General features: G+C 41.2%; 1 long non-coding RNA gene across 1 annotated transcript; it reads right to left on the reverse strand.

The window, feature by feature from the left end:
* Positions 1 to 14491: 14491 nt before the first annotated feature.
* LOC134297825 (uncharacterized) lies at positions 14492 to 18375 on the reverse strand. Its single transcript, XR_010004706.1, has 3 exons — positions 18207 to 18375; positions 16160 to 16258; positions 14492 to 14923 (listed from the first exon to the last, which is right to left on the reverse strand). It is a non-coding gene; the product is annotated as an uncharacterized LOC134297825 (long non-coding RNA).
* Positions 18376 to 18739: the final 364 nt, after the last annotated feature.

The following is an 18739-nucleotide window of genomic DNA, read 5'->3' on the forward strand; positions in this document are numbered from 1 at the left end:
TTTTAGGGGTGGAGCCTCCCCCCCCACCCCCAAGGCTTGGGCGAATTGATTTAGCCCTGCTCCCTCAGAGCTTATCTGAGAGGTTTTCCCCTCCCTTTTGTCTTTCTGTGTCAGAGTTTCAAAGAAGAAGGCCAGAAATTGTCTGGGTTTCTTGGCCTGGCAATCCAAACAGGCATTCTATAACAGGTACATACCTTAAAGCAGGGGTCCTCAAACTTTTTAAGCCGAGGGCTGGTCCACAATCCTTCAGACTGTTGAGGGGCCGGATTATCATTTTAAAAAAATACAAACAAATTCCGATGCACACTGCATATGTCTTATTTGTAGTGTAAAAACAACAACAACAACAACAACAACAACAATGAAAGAACAATACAATATTTAAAAATAAAAACAATTTTAACCAACATACATTTATCAGGATTTCAATGGGAAGTGTGGTCCTGCTTCTGGCCAATGAGATAATCAAGTTAATTAGGGTTGTTGTTGTTGTTGTTGTTGTTGTTGTCGTCGTCGTTGTTGTGTGCCTACAAGTCATTTTAGACTTTGGGTGAGCCTAAGTCTAAAATTTATTTATTATTTATTTACTACATTTATTTACTACATTTGTATCACACCCTTCTCACCCCAAAGGGGACTCAGAGTGGCTTACAAATTATATGTACATACAATATATTATATTATTAGCATAGCACAATATTAGCATTATATATTACTATATTGAACTATACTACTATACTGTAATATTATTAGTAATATTATATGTAACATGGAATATATAATTAATATTATTATATGGTATTATTATTGGTATTATATTGTATTACATTATAATATTATTATCAATATTATATGTATATATAATATATTATATTATAAAACTGAGGGTGGGGGCCAGGTAAATGACCTCAGAGGGCCACATCCGGCCCCCGGGCCTTAGTTTGGGGACCCCTGCCTTAAAGCCTAGAGTATATACCAATAGCCATGTACTTTACCTCATAGATATTATAGCTAGTACTTACCATTATAGCCAAGTATATGCCATATCGTTTATAAAGCCTAGAGTACATACCATATAGCATGTACTTTATCTAATAGAGATTAAAGCCAGTACATATCATATAGAGCAGGGGTCCCCAAACCTTTTAAACAGGGGGCCAGTTCACAGTCCCTCAGATTGTTGGAGGCCCGGACTATATATATATATATATATATATATATATATACACACACACACACACACACACACACACACACACACATACAGTAGAGTCTCACTTATCCAAGCTAAACAGGCCGGCAGAAGCTTGGATAAGCGAATATCTTGGATAATAAGGAGGGATTAAGGAAAAGCCTATTAAACATCAAATTAGGTTATGATTTTACAAATTAAGCATCAAAACATCATGTTATACAACAAATTTGACAGAAAAAGTAGTTCAATACGCAGTAATGTTATGCTGTAATTACTGTGTTTACGAATTTAGCACCAAAATATCACGATATATTGAAAACACTGACTATAAAAATGGCTTGGATAATCCAGAAACTTGGATAAGCGAGGCTTGGATAAGTGAGATTCTACTGTGTGTGTGTGTGTGTGTGTGTGTGTGTGTGTGTGTGTATGTATGTATGTATGTATGTATATATATATATATAAACTATGAACAAATTCCTATGCAATACACACTGCATATCTTATTTTGAAGTAAAAAAAACCAAAACAGGAATAAATACAGCCTCAATGTTAATCATAATCATAATAAACATAATAAAGAGGGTTGGAAGAGACCCCTTGGGCCATTTAGTCCAACCTCCTTCTACCTTTGTGCACCAAAAACACTAGAAAAGCACCCCTTAATAATTAATCATTGATTAAATAATAATTAAAATACCATTATAAACAAGCAAAGCTTTGGAAGGCATGCATCAGGTGAGGAAGGAGACGGGAAAGGTGGGCGCGCACCTTCCTCGGCGGAGGCTTTGATGGCCCGCATGTGGCCTTAGTTTGGGGACCCCTGGCCTAGAGGATATACCATATACAGTAGAGTCTCACTTATCCAACACTCGCTTATCCAACGTTCTGGATTATCCAACGCATTTTTGTAGTCAATGTTTTCAATACATCATTATATTTTGGTGCTAAATTCGTAAATACAGTAAATACTACATACCATTACTGCATATTGAACTACTTTTTCTGTCAAATTGGTTGTATAACATGTTTTGGTGCTTAATTTGTAAAATCATAACCTAATTTGATGTTTAATAGGCTTTTCCTTAATGCCTCCTTATTATCCAACATATTTGCTTATCCAACATTCTGCCGGCCTGTTTATGTTGGATAAGTGAGACTCTACTGTCGCTATTAAAGCTTAGAGTATTTTACCATTATAGTTTATACCTATAGTCTAGTACTATACCATATAGTCATTATAGCTTGCATTTACCATCAGCAAAGCCTAGTGTACTTTACCAACATAGCTTACATTATTTTACCCTTTAGTTATTATAATTTGTACCTATCCAAATAGTTATTATAGCCAGTACTTTACCACTATAGCCTGCATTTTCCATCAAAATAGTATCTTATCGCTATAGTTTGGAGTATTTTACCTCAACCATTATAGTATAATGTACTTCATTATAGTTTTGTACTTGGCCATCTTGATTCTATATTGTATTAATAACCAAGTGACTTATCACAATTATATTCAAGTATTTTACCTCATTCTATACAAATATAGTCAAGTGTTTATTTTCAGTGTAACTAAATTCAATCAACAAACCTCATCTCTGTTATATATTATTTTGATTCACCTTTCAAGAATCCTGACTGAGGTTAACTTTGCCTTTGTCTCAGTAAACTTATTTGGTTAACTTTATCCAGTCTCAAGAGTCTTTATTTTAAGAACTGAAGTACATAAGAGGGTATACCGATAGCCACCGGGTAGCCAGACATATAGTTTTCCTCCCCCCCCCCCCCCGAGTGTGCCATCACACCCAGAATATCAAGGCAAATAATCCACAATATCTTCTTTGAACTGGGTTATCTGAGAACTGGGTTATCTAACCTGCGAAACATGCACATCCCTTATCAAACATAGCCCTCCATATTCTACCTTATGCTGAACACTATTTGTGATTGTGGCTTATGAGTATATAACTTACCAAGTCTACAAATTGTTCCTCACTTGTTTATTTGCTTGACATATGAGCCATGTGGCTATTAATATCGGGTAAGAAATCAAGCAACACCTTGTACAGGTGTAAACCATTATATGCAGCTAAACTGCATTATATTAATATAATGCCATTTAGCTGCCTTGAACTGCCTCATATGAGTATACACTGATCATATAATGCAGTTTCAGACTGCATTATATGGCAGTGGAGATGGGGCCTCAGATGTGCACACTTTTAAATGGCTACTGGTACTGTGAATTGCATCCAATTTTGGTTAAGATAACAAATGTTACAGCCATTTAAAATTTTCCACTGAAAGTGAATAAAAGCTAAAGGTTTTCCCCTGATATCAAGTCCATTCGTATCTGACTCTGGGGTGTGGTGCTAATCTCCATTTCTAAGCCTAAGAGCCAGCATTGTCTGTAGTCTGCTCCAAGGTCATGTGGCCGGCATGTCTGCATGGAGCTCTGTTACTTTCCTGCCGGAGCAGTACCTATTGATCTACTCACATTTGCATGTTTTTGAACATGTTAGCTTGGCAGAAGCTGGGGCTAACAGCGGGAGCTCACCCTTCTCCCCAGATCCGAACCACTGACCTTTTAGTCAACAAGTTCAGCAGCTCAGCGGTTTAACCCACTGTGCCACCAGGGAGTGAGTGGGAAATATAAATCTTTAGATTTCTGAGTTCCAATTTAGGCTTATAGCCAGAGTTGAAACTTTCTCAAAATTGGCCATAGCCAGAGATCAATTTTCTGAAGTGCTAAGCAGTCTGTACCCAATCTCGTAGTCAGTGTGCATGCCTCAGAGATTTATGAAATGTACCTATATGAGCAAAATGTTGAAACTGAGTAGATGATTAGGTTTCGACTGGCATTTGAAGTCTGACACAGCCCTTTTAAATTAGTGGGCTTCTTTCTAGGGGGCATGTGGAAACCTATATTTAGAAGGCACATGGCCACGTTCACCTCTGAGAGAAACATCTGACACTTTGCTGGAGTCCTGTGAGATTATGGGGAAGGCAAATTGAAGACCAAGTGCCATTTTAAAGCAGGGTTGTACCTTTGCATGAAAACAGCAGTGCTCACTCTCTGACAAAAATGATTATTATGTTGACAGACTCATTCCAGGGACTCTTATTTGAGGTCAGGAAATGCTATGATACAAACACTGAGATTAGAAGACTCAGATGCACCTGATCTTATGTGTGTAATTATTAGTTCAAGTTTAGAACTTGTGTTAAACCCAGTAACCCTATCCCTGTTTCCCTACCTAGTAGGCTTGCTCAAATAATTCGTTTTCCCCGTTTACCGTTATTGATTCGTTATTTTCGTTTGTTTTGAAGCAATATCGAACCTTGGTTGTCCACACGCCTGGATATCGCGGTTTCGAACCGCGATTGGCCGTTTTCCGTAATGGCGCCTTTTTTTTCGTTTTTAAAAAATGCTTTGGCAAATCATCCAAACTTGTTTAAGTCCACTGGGGCAATCTAGCGTGTTGTTTGCACCTTGTAGCCAATCAGAGAGCACGTTTAACCAGGGGGAGGGGCTGGTAGGACGTCCTGAGCGTGCACACGCCTCGTGGCTCAGTCGCACTGGGAATTTTGGAGAGGGTGGAAGGGAGATTTTGGTGCAGGCACTGGCAGGCAGGAAAGATTGCTGCGTCACAGCATGGCTGTGTGAAGACCGGGAGAAAAGGTGGGGTGGCTGGCTGAGTTTGGGTGGTGTGTGTTAGTTGGGTCTTTCTTTTTCTTTTGTTTTTGCAAAGGGCTGTCCTGTGGGTGTTTTTTTCCTGGCGCCATTTTTCTTCTTGCGGGCGGGGTGGGCTTTCTCCTTTCTTTTTTCCACGCAAAAGTGTTTTTTGGAAACAAGGGATCCGAGCCAGGGACGCTTCCTGATAATCCTAAGCCAAGTTTGGGAAAGAGTTGCATATCCCATACTTCCCTGTACAAAATACAACTCCTTTTGGGGAGAGAAGAGGGGGTGCCTTTGTCCCTTCCCCAGTCTCAAACACAAGCGGGGCTGCTTGTGTCTCAGCCAGGGACGCTTTCTGATAATCCTAAGCCAAGTTTGGGAAAGAGTTGCATATCCCATACTTCCCTGTACAAAATACAACTCCTTTTGGGGAAAGAAGGGGGTGCCTTTGTCCCTTCCCCAGTCTCAAACACAAGCGGGGCTGCTTGTGTCTCAGCCGGGGACGCTTCCTGATAATCCTAAGCCAAGTTTGGGAAAGAGTTGCATATCCCATACTTCCCTGTACAAAATACAACTCCTTTTGGGGAAAGAAGGGGGTGCCTTTGTCCCTTCCTCAGTCTCAAACACAAGCGGGGCTGCTTGTGTCTCAGCCAGGAATGCTTCCTGATAATCCTAAGCCAAGTTTGGGAAAGAGTTGCATATCCCATACTTCCCTGTACAAAATATAACTCCTTTTGGGGAAAGAAGGGGGTGCCTTTGTCCCTTCCCCAGTCTCAAACACAAGCGGGGCTGCTTGTGTCTCAGCCGGGGACGCTTCCTGATAATCCTAAGCCAAGTTTGGGAAAGAGTTGCATATCCCATACTTCCCTGTACAAAATACAACTCCTTTTGGGGAAAGAAGGGGGTGCCTTTGTCCCTTCCCCAGTCTCAAACACAAGCGGGGCTGCTTGTGTCTCAGCCGGGGACGCTTTCTGATAATCCTAAGCCAAGTTTGGGAAAGAGTTGCATATCCCATACTTCCCTGTACAAAATACAACTCCTTTTGGGGAAAGAAGGGGGGGTGCCTTTGTCCCTTCCCCAGTCTCAAACACAAGCGGGGCTGCTTGTGTCTCAGCCGGGGACGCTCCCTGATAATCCTAAGCCAAGTTTGGGAAAGAGTTGCATATCCCATACTTCCCTGTACAAAATACAACTCCTTTTGGGGAAAGAAGGGGGTGCCTTTGTCCCTTCCCCAGTCTCAAACACAAGCGGGGCTGCTTGTGTCTCAGCCAGGGATGCTTCCTGATAATCCTAAGCCAAGTTTGGGAAAGAGTTGCATATCCCATACTTCCCTGTACAAAATACAACTCCTTTTGGGGAAAGAAGGGGGTGCCTTTGTCCCTTCCCCAGTCTCAAACACAAGCGGGGCTGCTTGTGTCTCAGCCAGGGACGCTTCCTGATAATCCTAAGCCAAGTTTGGGAAAGAGTTGCATATCCCATACTTCCCTGTACAAAATACAACTCCTTTTGGGGAAAGAAGGGGGTGCCTTTGTCCCTTCCCCAGTCTCAAACACAAGCGGGGCTGCTTGTGTCTCAGCCAGGGACGCTTCCTGATAATCCTAAGCCAAGTTTGGGAAAGAGTTGCATATCCCATACTTCCCTGTACAAAATACAACTCCTTTTGGGGAAAGAAGGGGGTGCCTTTGTCCCTTCCCCAGTCTCAAACACAAGCGGGGCTGCTTGTGTCTCAGCCGGGGACGCTTCCTGATAATCCTAAGCCAAGTTTGGGAAAGAGTTGCATATCCCATACTTCCCTGTACAAAATACAACTCCTTTTGGGGAAAGAAGGGGGTGCCTTTGTCCCTTCCCCAGTCTCAAACACAAGCGGGGCTGCTTGTGTCTCAGCCAGGGACGCTTCCTGATAATCCTAAGCCAAGTTTGGGAAAGAGTTGCATATCCCATACTTCCCTGTACAAAATACAACTCCTTTTGGGGAAAGAAGGGGGTGCCTTTGTCCCTTCCCCAGTCTCAAACACAAGCGGGGCTGCTTGTGTCTCAGCCGGGGACGCTTCCTGATAATCCTAAGCCAAGTTTGGGAAAGAGTTGCATATCCCATACTTCCCTGTACAAAATACAACTCTTTTTGGGGAAAGAAGGGGGTGCCTTTGTCCCTTCCCCAGTCTCAAACACAAGCGGGGCTGCTTGTGTCTCAGCCAGGGACGCTTCCTGATAATCCTAAGCCAAGTTTGGGAAAGAGTTGCATATCCCATACTTCCCTGTACAAAATACAACTCCTTTTGGGGAAAGAAGGGGGTGCCTTTGTCCCTTCCCCAGTCTCAAACACAAGCGGGGCTGCTTGTGTCTCAGCCGGGGACGCTTTCTGATAATCCTAAGCCAAGTTTGGGAAAGAGTTGCATATCCCATACTTCCCTGTACAAAATACAACTCCTTTTGGGGAAAGAAGGGGGTGCCTTTGTCCCTTCCCCAGTCTCAAACACAAGCGGGGCTGCTTGTGTCTCAGCCGGGGACGCTTCCTGATAATCCTAAGCCAAGTTTGGGAAAGAGTTGCATATCCCATACTTCCCTGTACAAAATACAACTCCTTTTGGGGAAAGAAGGGGGTGCCTTTGTCCCTTCCCCAGTCTCAAACACAAGCGGGGCTGCTTGTGTCTCAGCCAGGGACGCTTCCTGATAATCCTAAGCCAAGTTTGGGAAAGAGTTGCATATCCCATACTTCCCTGTACAAAATACAACTCCTTTTGGGGAAAGAAGGGGGTGCCTTTGTCCCTTCCCCAGTCTCAAACACAAGCGGGGCTGCTTGTGTCTCAGCCAGGGACGCTTCCTGATAATCCTAAGCCAAGTTTGGGAAAGAGTTGCATATCCCATACTTCCCTGTACAAAATACAACTCCTTTTGGGGAAAGAAGGGGGTGCCTTTGTCCCTTCCCCAGTCTCAAACACAAGCGGGGCTGCTTGTGTCTCAGCCGGGGACGCTTCCTGATAATCCTAAGCCAAGTTTGGGAAAGAGTTGCATATCCCATACTTCCCTGTACAAAATACAACTCCTTTTGGGGAAAGAAGGGGGTGCCTTTGTCCCTTCCCCAGTCTCAAACACAAGCGGGGCTGCTTGTGTCTCAGCCGGGGACGCTTCCTGATAATCCTAAGCCAAGTTTGGGAAAGAGTTGCATATCCCATACTTCCCTGTACAAAATACAACTCCTTTTGGGGAAAGAAGGGGGGGTGCCTTTGTCCCTTCCCCAGTCTCAAACACAAGCGGGGCTGCTTGTGTCTCAGCCGGGGACGCTTCCTGATAATCCTAAGCCAAGTTTGGGAAAGAGTTGCATATCCCATACTTCCCTGTACAAAATACAACTCCTTTTGGGGAAAGAAGGGGGGGTGCCTTTGTCCCTTCCCCAGTCTCAAACACAAGCGGGGCTGCTTGTGTCTCAGCAGGGGACGCTTCCTGATAATCCTAAGTGTGCTGTGCCAGGACCATCTCCACATTGTATGTGTATGAGCCCCAATGGCGAAGTGTGTTAAAGCATTGAGCTGCTGAACTTGCAGACCGAAAAGTCCCAGGTTCAAATCCCGGGAGCAGAGTGAGCGCCCGCTGTTAGCTCCAGCTTCTGCCAACCTAGCAGCTTGAAAACATGCCAATGTGAGTAGATGAATAGGTACCGCTCTGGCGGGAAGGTAATGGCACTCCATGTAGTCATGCCGGCCACATGACCTTGGAGGTGTCTATGGACAACACTGGCTGTTGGGCTTAGAAATGGAGGTGAGCACAACCCCCAGAGTCAGACATGACTGAACTTAACGTCAAGGGATACCTTTACACACACACATATGCAGGGACTACACCAATTTAACAAAGTTTCTGCCACAAAAACAAAGTTTCTGAAGTAGAGCAATGACTTTCACAGTAAAGACAACCCAATTTAACAGGAAATAAGACTTTCAAACCAGGAACAGATTTCTGCAATTATTAAAAAATGGTTTATTATAAAAGCTATGAAAATTTGCCAAAAATCAGAGGATAAGGGAAACGTTCCACATTTTGGTGAGCTATCAGTGTTAAATGTGTTCTACCACTGTACCAAGTTTGAAGAAGATCACTCAAAAAATGAGGGCGTCCGCCATTAACGAATTAATTTCGAAAATAACGAATTTTCGTTAATTTCGAAAAATTTTGGGGGCCAAATTCGTTATTAGCAACAAAAACGAAAAACTGCCCCCTCTAGTTTTGAAACGAGTTTAGAATCAAATTTTTCATGGATCGATCAAGCCTACTACCTAGTTGTTCAAATGTTGAATGCGACAATTCTTATAATCTTCAATGATCAAGAATGGTAAAAAGTGCAGCCCACAATATCCGGAAGACCAAAGATTCCCCATTTCCACATTAATGATTTCATATAGATCCTATTGGTGCCTGCTGTGCATGACTACCAGCCCCACAGCTCCAGCTCTATGATTTGCAGGCAGCATCCTTATCCACCTATTGTCATAACTCTGTCTTTATAGATATGTATTCATTCCTTTCTTTTTTCCATTCAAGGCATTGAACCAAAGGATTCACAGTTGGCCTTCCATCCAAGCAATGATCAGACCTAGACTTGCTTAGTCTGGGCATAGTTGTTGCATTATATACTTTCTCTGTCTCACTGTCTGCCTGAGGCAGAAGATTTCATTATACTTTTCTTCATCCTGTATCATACATTGTCAGAATCACTGATCAAACACATTTGCTAGAGAGCTGCTCACCACAATGCAGTCATTTGATGAAGGAAATATTAGCTCTTACAAATGAGAAAAAACCTGGTGTACGTTAGCACAGAAGGAGGCTTGATTTTTATTAAAGTACACCGAAAATCAAAACATGTCTTGTCAGTAAGCTCTTGGATTTAAAATGATGGCTCAATAGATTTTGGCCATGTCACTCTGCTCAGTCTGTTTCATGTCCAACATAATAAGGGATGACACTTTGGGGAAAAATACATCTATTTTAAAATAAAGGTATGAAAAGATAGAATGAAAGAATGGCAGAGAGCGGGAGTAGAAACAAATACTTATTATACTTATTTTTTGAACACCTGGATTACTTAGTAACATGTAACACTTAGTTAACTTTTTTTTTCATGTCAAGAGCAACCGGAGTTGCTTCTGGAGTGAGAGAATTGGCCGTCTGCAAGGACATTGCCCAGAGGACGCCTGGGTGTTTTGATGTTTTTACCATCCTTGTGGGAGGCTTCTCTCTCATGTCCCTGCATGGAGCTGGAGCTGATAGAGGGAGCTCATCCGCACTCTCCCCGGGTGGGATTCAAACCTGGCAGCTTTCAGGTCAGCAACCCAACCTTCACGTCACGAAGCTTTTATCCCCTAGGCCACCGGAGGCTCCACTTAGTTAACTGATTAGCTACCAGAAATGTGTGCAATTTTTTTTCCCTTTGTTTCCTTCGTGCTATCATTTGTTCCGGAAATTTGTCTACACAAAACAAATGACAACATTTTCGTAGGAAATGATAGGTGAGATGAAAATGAAAGCCACACAGTCACCGTGCTTGCTTTCGTTTTCCTTTCATTTCACCCCCATAACAATAAGCAGGTACTGACAGAGGGCTGCTTTCCCATTACAGCTGATGTGTACCAATGGATGTTAATAATATATATATATATATATATATATAGATAGATAGATAGATAGATAGATAGATAGCTACTCTGGGGCTCTAAGCTGAGTCTGGGGGAGGAGTGCCTCCCCATTACATCTGATGTGAGCCAATGGGTGATAATAATAATAATAATAATAATAACAACAACAACAACAACAACAACAACAACAACAACACTCTGGCAAATAGCCAGAGCTAAAAGGAATCAAAATAATAATAATATAATAATAATAACTTTATTTTTATACCCCGCCCCATCTCCCTGGAGGGACTCGGAGCGACCCTCCATGTGTTGCGATTTTCACCCCTCTAGCCCAAAAACCGAGAGGGGGGCGGGAGACTTGGAAGCCCTCCCATTGCCGCTAATGGCATGAAAATATTCGTGTTTTTGGTTAGTCAGATGAAAATTCGTGTCGTGTAGGTGGCCCATTTTCGTTAGCAGGAACCAAATAAAAAAATAAAATGACACAAATGAAACTACACAAAACGAACAGCAATTCCATACAAAAGCACAATACTATTAGCTACACATAACACTACATTTATATCTCCATTTTGCTCCAATGAATTGAAGCCCTCCCCCTTCCCCAAATTTTATTCTCATAGCAATCCTGTCAGGCAGATTGATTGATTGATTGATTGATTGAGAGGGACGGAGGGAGAGAGAAAGTGAGCAAGCAACTTGCTTGTGCCTCCTGCAAGTCAAAGACTTAGTGCATTTGAATTTGGCATAAATGTACAGATTTCTTCAATGCGTGTGCCAATCACTGGATTCCTGAAATAAATGCTGTAAAGACTAACTCAAATTTTAAAATAAAAGCTTTTATCTTCGTCTTGCTATGGATGCACAGTCTAAGATAATATTTAGAACCAGAGACTGACACTTTTAGACAAAGCACAGTTGGTAAATGCCAGACATCAGTAAATATGTTTGTTAAGGGATCAAGTGATGCAGACCTGGCTTAAGGAACTCTGGGTTGTCTATATATGAATCATTCTGCTGGCACCACAGGGATGGCTAACTGGAGTATACGGTTTCAGTGGCAGTATACTGAAATAAGTCTATTGAAATTTTGGAAAACCATGACCTTTTTTAGAGATCACAACTTTTTGGAACACCAAAATCTCCATAATCTTTTGGAGAAAAATGGAATTCACAACCATTTGAAAATTATAACCTTTTGTAGAAGTATGATCTTTCAGAGAAGGTCCAAAAACTTGTTTGAGTAAAATCATCTTTTCAGTGGTATATTATACATGCACTTATACAAGGCAATTTGGTTTCCAGTTGTTAGACTGATAACCTAGTTGTCTCTGATCTGTTAGGAACAGAGATTATGTCAATGCACAAAATCAGCAGTTTCAGAAGTGTTTCTTTCAGTGCCCAAAAACATCTGCTCTCCTATAAAATACCTTGTTTCTATATCATACTCTCAAAAGACAAAAATAAAGTAGACTTAATTAAAAGTAACATATTTGGTTTACTCATAACCTTCTTCTATTCAGCATATAAGTACATAACTTGTCACCCAGTTACAGTGTTCCCTCGCAGTTCACTTTTAGTGGATTCGCTGTTTTGCAGTTTTTCAATAAACTCTAAAAGACTATTATAAATAATAAAAAATTGTAATTTACACCCTAAGGAAGGGAGGAAGGAGAAGCCAAAGGGAGAGAAAAGGAGCCCAAGCAGCAACGGGAGGAGAAGGAGGCGATTTATCAACACAAGATTGGTTGATAAAGACTTAAAATAGTTTATAACTATTAAATAATGTATAAATATTAAAATAAATATAATGTCCCTACTTCACGAATTTTCACTTATTGCGGGTGGTCCTGGAACCAACCCCAGTGATAAGTGAGGGAACACTGTACAGATAGGTTTGAAGTAGTTTCTCTGTGCATGTAACACAGGGCACCTTTCTTATAATTGAGAGCAACATGAGTTTTTTCTTAACAATCCAAAGTCTACATTTTGTCTGTGTTCTAATGGAGTCTCAGTGTTGTATCCCAGCCACAGGCTGGCCAGATTCAGGATGAAGATGAAGGGGATTCTGGTTTTGGGATTCAAGAGCAGCAGTCTGAGGCTGAAGCCAGCTCAGAGATGCAGTTTCAGTTTCAGCAGGATGAACTGCTGATCCCAGGAGAAACAGATAATGGTCAGGCTGACATTCTTCCCTTGAGAAATGATGAGGGAGAAACTTCAGCTTTGGAAAATAATGAGGGAGACGGTTTAGCCCCAGGCCAGGTGCAAGATAACGGTAGCACAAGCAATGAGTTATCCAGAGAGGACCGTTTGTCTTGGATGGGTTCCCAGTTTTGTAGAAGTGAGCGTTTAGCGCGCAAACAAGAGTCTAGCTGTGAGAAAAGAAACGCCTTCCTGAGTTGTTATTAAAGTGTGCTTTTGCAGATCACTCTTTGTCAGAGCAATTCATCGCTTCATCTATGTGGATGTTTTACCTTGCCAGTGTTCTTGGATTCTTGGGCCTTGTTCTTTGGACTCTATGGACTGATACCTTGCCTTGTGGATTATCTTGGATTCTTGGACCTTGTTCTTTGGACTCTATGGATTAATACCTTGCCTTATGGACTATTGCTCTTGCCATGCTCTTTGAACATATGGACCTTGCATTTTGGATTATTGGACATTTATTTACCTTGTGATCTTATTGGACTTATTGACTCTCTCACTACAACTTTGAACTACCTTTTGATTGCTTGCTTGATTTATATTCTGCTTTGCTTAATAAAAACCTCAAAAGACTACCTGTGTGTCTGACTGGGTATCTATAGCAAGGTGAACTTAGCCTGAGGTGCAACACTCAGCTCCAAGCCGTCTCATGGCTAAAGCATTTCTGTCTTCTAAAATGGAGTCTCAGCTCAGAGTAGTCCCAGATCTGATCATGTGGCCTGCAGCCTCTCCCACAACCTCAAGAAACATAGAATAAAGGAAAAGCTGCATACCAAAACATACATATAAAATACAGTAAGCAAACAGAATTATATATAAACAAATACTAGTGGAGGCTGGAGAAGGTTGCTATGTCCAACGTGAGAGCTCTGCCATTCTCTAGTGTGTGGCCGTCTTGAATGGCTACAGTGAAAAATGGTACGATAGAATAAATTGACCTTTGATCTGATCTTGTAGGGTTCTGATTTTCTTAGGATGAAGGATGCAGTGGTCAGCAATAAATCTGTGTTACCACTACAACCTCATCAAGAAGATGACCTGCTGCCTGAGATTCATAGCATTCATGTGGATTTTATACAGCTGTGTGGAAGGGCCCTGAATCAGCATCCCAAATAACCCGAGGAAAAGGCCTAAAAACCATGACTCCAAGATTGAAGGGGGGGGGGGGGGCAGGCTGTGTTATCTAGCCCTTTGCAATCCATCCAAAATCTTTGCCCTGGAGCTGTGGCTTATCAGTGGGGAGGGGACAAAAATCAGATAACAAGAAGTGGCTGGTCTGGGCTCCTGGGCAAAAAAGGAGAGCCTACTTTGTTTTTGAGTATGCTCTCATTTAATTCTCCCCTGACCTGAGAGGAGTTGCTTCTTTGTAAACCGAATTGCTCCCTTCCCCTCTGGTAAGCTGACAATCAGAGGTCCTCCCCCCCAGGCTCTGACAATTTTTGGGGCAGAAGGAAGACACAACACCTCATTGCAGAGTGCTACATTATAAATCAGGCATGGGCAAACTTCAGCCTTCTAGGTCTTTTGGACTTCAACTTCCACAATTTGTAACAGCCTATGTGGAATCTTGGTTGTTCTTTCTTTTCTGAACTAGGGATTCTCAGATTTGAACCAGAGGGCTATATGCATGTCATCTGTTACTGAGCTATGCACCCTGAAAAACTTTGCTGAGCTTTTCATAACTACTGGTCATGACAACTCGGTGTGCCCTCCTGTATTAGAGGCACCTTCCCCCCAAAAACCCCCAAACCATGGAATATAGAACACTTTTGGTCTCAAGCATTTTGGATGGGGGATACTCAGTCTTTATTATTCAATTCACTGAAATCCCCCACTCATTATTAGCAAATAATGTCTTTTCCATTGTACTTGATTAACTGTTTTTTCTAATTATATTTTATATAATAAATTTTAAATATGCTTATAGTGATTTTATAATCCACACTTTGCCCATCCCTGCCCTAATCTATTTGTAATAAGCCCGACAGCTTGCTCCAGATGACGATGTACTGGCTGGTATAGATAGAGATTGACATCTTGTTTAGTATCAAAAGGCACACCAAGCAGCTAAACGAAGCCCAGTGAGTCCCGTAGTTCAATGCAGAGTTAATATCCCCCTCTGCCTTGCCTATGTGGACAGATTTTCCTTGCTGGACCAAAGCAATTCTGTGAGATGTTGGCAGCTGACCACAGGAGATACTGTTTTTGCTGTTTGAACACAGAACAAAGAAAGAAAAGCTCAGTATATTGGAAATGAAAATGTCCAGTATTTATTTCTGTTTACAATATAGGTCTGATTAATATATCTGAAATTTGTCATCTCTCACAGTGCTAAAGTAAAGACTTGCTACAACAAGGTTAATTGAGGTTTTGACACTGGATCCTATCATTACTTGATGTTTGCACATGAAAACAGTAGTTATAGATTATTTTTCAACACAATTACTATTTGTTTTTCCCCCTAATGCTCCTGGTATAGCATTAGTGGTTCAGGCTGCAATGCAGAAGGAAGAACAATGCTCATAAGTAGAGCATGGAGGCTGAAGGAAGAATTAGGAGGGAAGAAATCTATCCAGTTTAATGCTACAATCAGTGCTGTTTTATGCTAATATTCCTTCTGTTTTGCACAATACAACCTCCTTCTATGAGCATAGACAGTTCCTTGGATCCCAGCTAATATTTTTGGACAAGCACAGTCATCATGTGGGCCGGTTTTCAGCAGAAACCATTCTTGCTATTTTGTGATAGGTTACTCCCTAAAATTGTAGGAGCCTATTATGAAATAGGCGCTCCATGCAGTCATGCCAGCCACATGACCTTGGAGGTGTCTACGGACAACTCCAGCTTAGAAATAGAGATTAGCACAAACCCCCAGAGTCGGTCACGACTGGACTTAATGTCAGGGGAAAACCTTTACCTTTACCTATTATGAAATAACTTTGCTAGATAAGCTTGTTTGGCTCCATTTCATGATTTTTCCCCCAGCATGCAATGAACACTTTTTTTCCAGGCCTCCTCCATAGCTTGCATTATATCCCATTGTTTGGGCCTCTCACCTTAAAATCTGTGTTTTATTTTATTCTAAAAAATACGTTACTATTTTAGATTGTTCTGTAAGCTAATAATTGTGTATGGGAAAATACAAAGAAATTTCTCCTTCTCTGATCGTTCTATAAGTTTTATTTATTATTGATTTATCTATATTTATTTGACTAATAGAAGCAATCAAAAATGCAGTTGTAATTTTACAATTCATGTATAATTAATCTATGGAATTGAATGCCATCTTTTGAGGCATAATGTGAAGACAACCTACATGGAACTTTGTAAAAATAGTTAAGTGAACTTGGTTGCATTTTGTTCCAGATTTTCCTGCTAAACAGCTGGAGGAGCTGAGGCCACAATATTTGCACTTCTATTTACTGAATGTACAGTAGAACTTACATCATACTCCAAAAGTGCCCCAATTTGGCAGGAACACTTCTGATTCATCCTCTGCCATCCCATTTTTTCAACTGATTCCCCTTGGGGAGATAGGGCAGGCTACAAATAAATAAATAAATAAATAAATAAATAATAATAATAATAATAATAATAATAATAATAATAAACCCTACTGGGATCTGCACACATCATCAGAAAATACATCACACAGACCTAGACACTTGGGAAGTGTTCGACTTGTGGTTTTGCGAAACGAAATCCAGCATATCTATCTTGTTTGCTGTGCCATACAACGTCGTTGTGTTGATAATAAATTATTAATAGGAGAAGGAGGAGGGAGCACATTAGGATCAGGCAAAAGGAAACTTTTACCCTCTCTCCTAGATCTTGTGTTATTAATAAATATTAATAACTTAACTACTCTGGATGATGTCTGACCAAATGTGTCCAGGTTTTAATCTGTGAATGTATAGAAGTTTTGTTATATTTGTATCTAAATCCACACACACACACACACACACACACACACACAGAACAACAACAACTTAATTTCTGCACAGCATATCATAGTTCACCCAATAGAGTCCAAATAATCTGATGCAAAGGAATCAGATATAGGAAGGCTTCTGGCTCTAAATGATGCCTCCTTCAATGAGCAGTCAATGACCAATGCAGGAAATTACACATTTCAATGGAGTGAACTCTTATCTTAGCCAGATGTGAAAGATAATGTGGATTCCATTTTAAATGTCATGACTGTATCTTGGAGATTGTAGTTTGCTGAGACACATATGATTGAGATTTCTAGAGGTCCCTCCCTAAACTGCCCATCTGAGGATTGCTTAGGATGGAACCAGGATAGTTAAAGTGGACCATGTCCATAGAAGGGTGACCAAAATGGTAAGATGTCTAGGAGCTAAGCCCTATGAGAAGCAGATTATGGAGCTGGGAATGTTTAGGTTGGAGAAGAAAATGTTGAGAGGACACATGATAACCATGCTTAAATATTTGAAAGGATTTTTTTCATGTCAGGAGCAATGTGAGAAACTGCAAGTCGCTTCTGGTGTGAGAGAATTGGCTGTCTGCAAGGGCGTTGCCCAGGAGATGCAAGGATGTTTTGATGTTTTTACCATTCTTGTGGGAGGCTTCTCTCATGTCCCCGCATGGAGCTGATAGAAGGAGCTCATCCGCGCTCTCCCCGGGTTGGATTCGAACCATCAACCTTCAGGTCAGCAACCCAACCTTCAAGTCATCAGTCCTGCCGGCACAAGGGTTTAACACACTGCGCCACCGGCAAACTTGTGTTCTGCTGCTCTGGAGACTAGAATATGGAGCAATGGATTCAAATTGCAGGGGAATGCTAAACATTAGGAAAAACCTCCTGACAGTGAGAGCTGTTTGGCAGTGGAAGATGCTGCCTTGGAGTGTGATGGTGTCTCCTTTTCTAGAGGTTTTTGAACAGGGGCTGAATAGGTATCTGTTGGGGTTGCCTTGATTATGCATGATTGTATGATTTTTAATGTTACAACTGTGTACTGTGAAAGGGGCTGTTTTACTGTTTTGCACTCTTTTGATCACTGTATAGACAAACAATTGGTTAGAGGGGCTTCTCAGCTTGACAGGCTTCCATTCTGAAGGGCAACTTGATTCAATTGGGGTGATTTTGCATTGAAAAGAAGCATCTTAGGCTTGCCCTCTGTCACATCTCTCAAAAGAAAGTGTCACTTTGCCAATGAACCTGCTGTAAGAGGAAGTAGGAGCAGCTTAAAAAACCCTCAAGTGGATACACCAAAATATCCTTCTATGCCTTCTTAGCTGCATGAATGATTAATAGGTGAAGGGTCATCACAGCTTCTCTGCAGTTTCAGCTTCACCTTCTTGGATGTGAAAAACACTGATTTAATACCCACATTCAAAGCCTGTGCCAGATGTATGGCGTAGGTGACTTTCATTTGCTCAAAATCACACATGCACACAGCACTTAGAATTTACATTACTTTTAAAACTCCATATATATTATGTAAAAGAAATAAGTTTTGTCACAAACCTAAAAGAAGTCATTGGAGAATAGCTTTCACTTTGGAGTGCCAGGTGTCTCTCTCATTTTTAATTTTTTTTTACCTAGTTTCCAGATGTTCAGAAGTAAATGCTTGTTGAATGGGTATTCAACAACATAGTTCTTTCCTAAGCCAAGGGGAGAAAAACAACAGTCAGAAACAAATTCCCTTCAATTCTCAGTTATCTCATTATGCCTACAAGAGTGTCTCAATTCTCAGCATTATCCTTTCCTTTTAAGTATCACACAGCAAAACTAAAAGAAAAGGATATTGGTTTTTGCCTTAAACTGCTTAGATTTGGTCTTATAATGCTAATATATCATCTGAAGAGAAGAGAAAAAGTAAGACAGTGGCATAAAGAACTTGCCCTCTCATGTCTAATTACAGGCATTTCTCCAGCGCCCAAAGGCAAAGGAAAAGGATGAATTCAGCTCGTACTAGAAAATCTCCAGCAAGTATGGACTAGCTTTCCTCAAATATTATTGTTCAGTCACACAGCAACATTTTCTTGGAACTATTTTTG

The sequence above is a fragment of the Anolis carolinensis genome, chromosome 3, assembly GCF_035594765.1.
Source record: "Anolis carolinensis isolate JA03-04 chromosome 3, rAnoCar3.1.pri, whole genome shotgun sequence".
NCBI classification, from domain to species: Eukaryota; Metazoa; Chordata; class Lepidosauria; order Squamata; family Dactyloidae; genus Anolis; species Anolis carolinensis.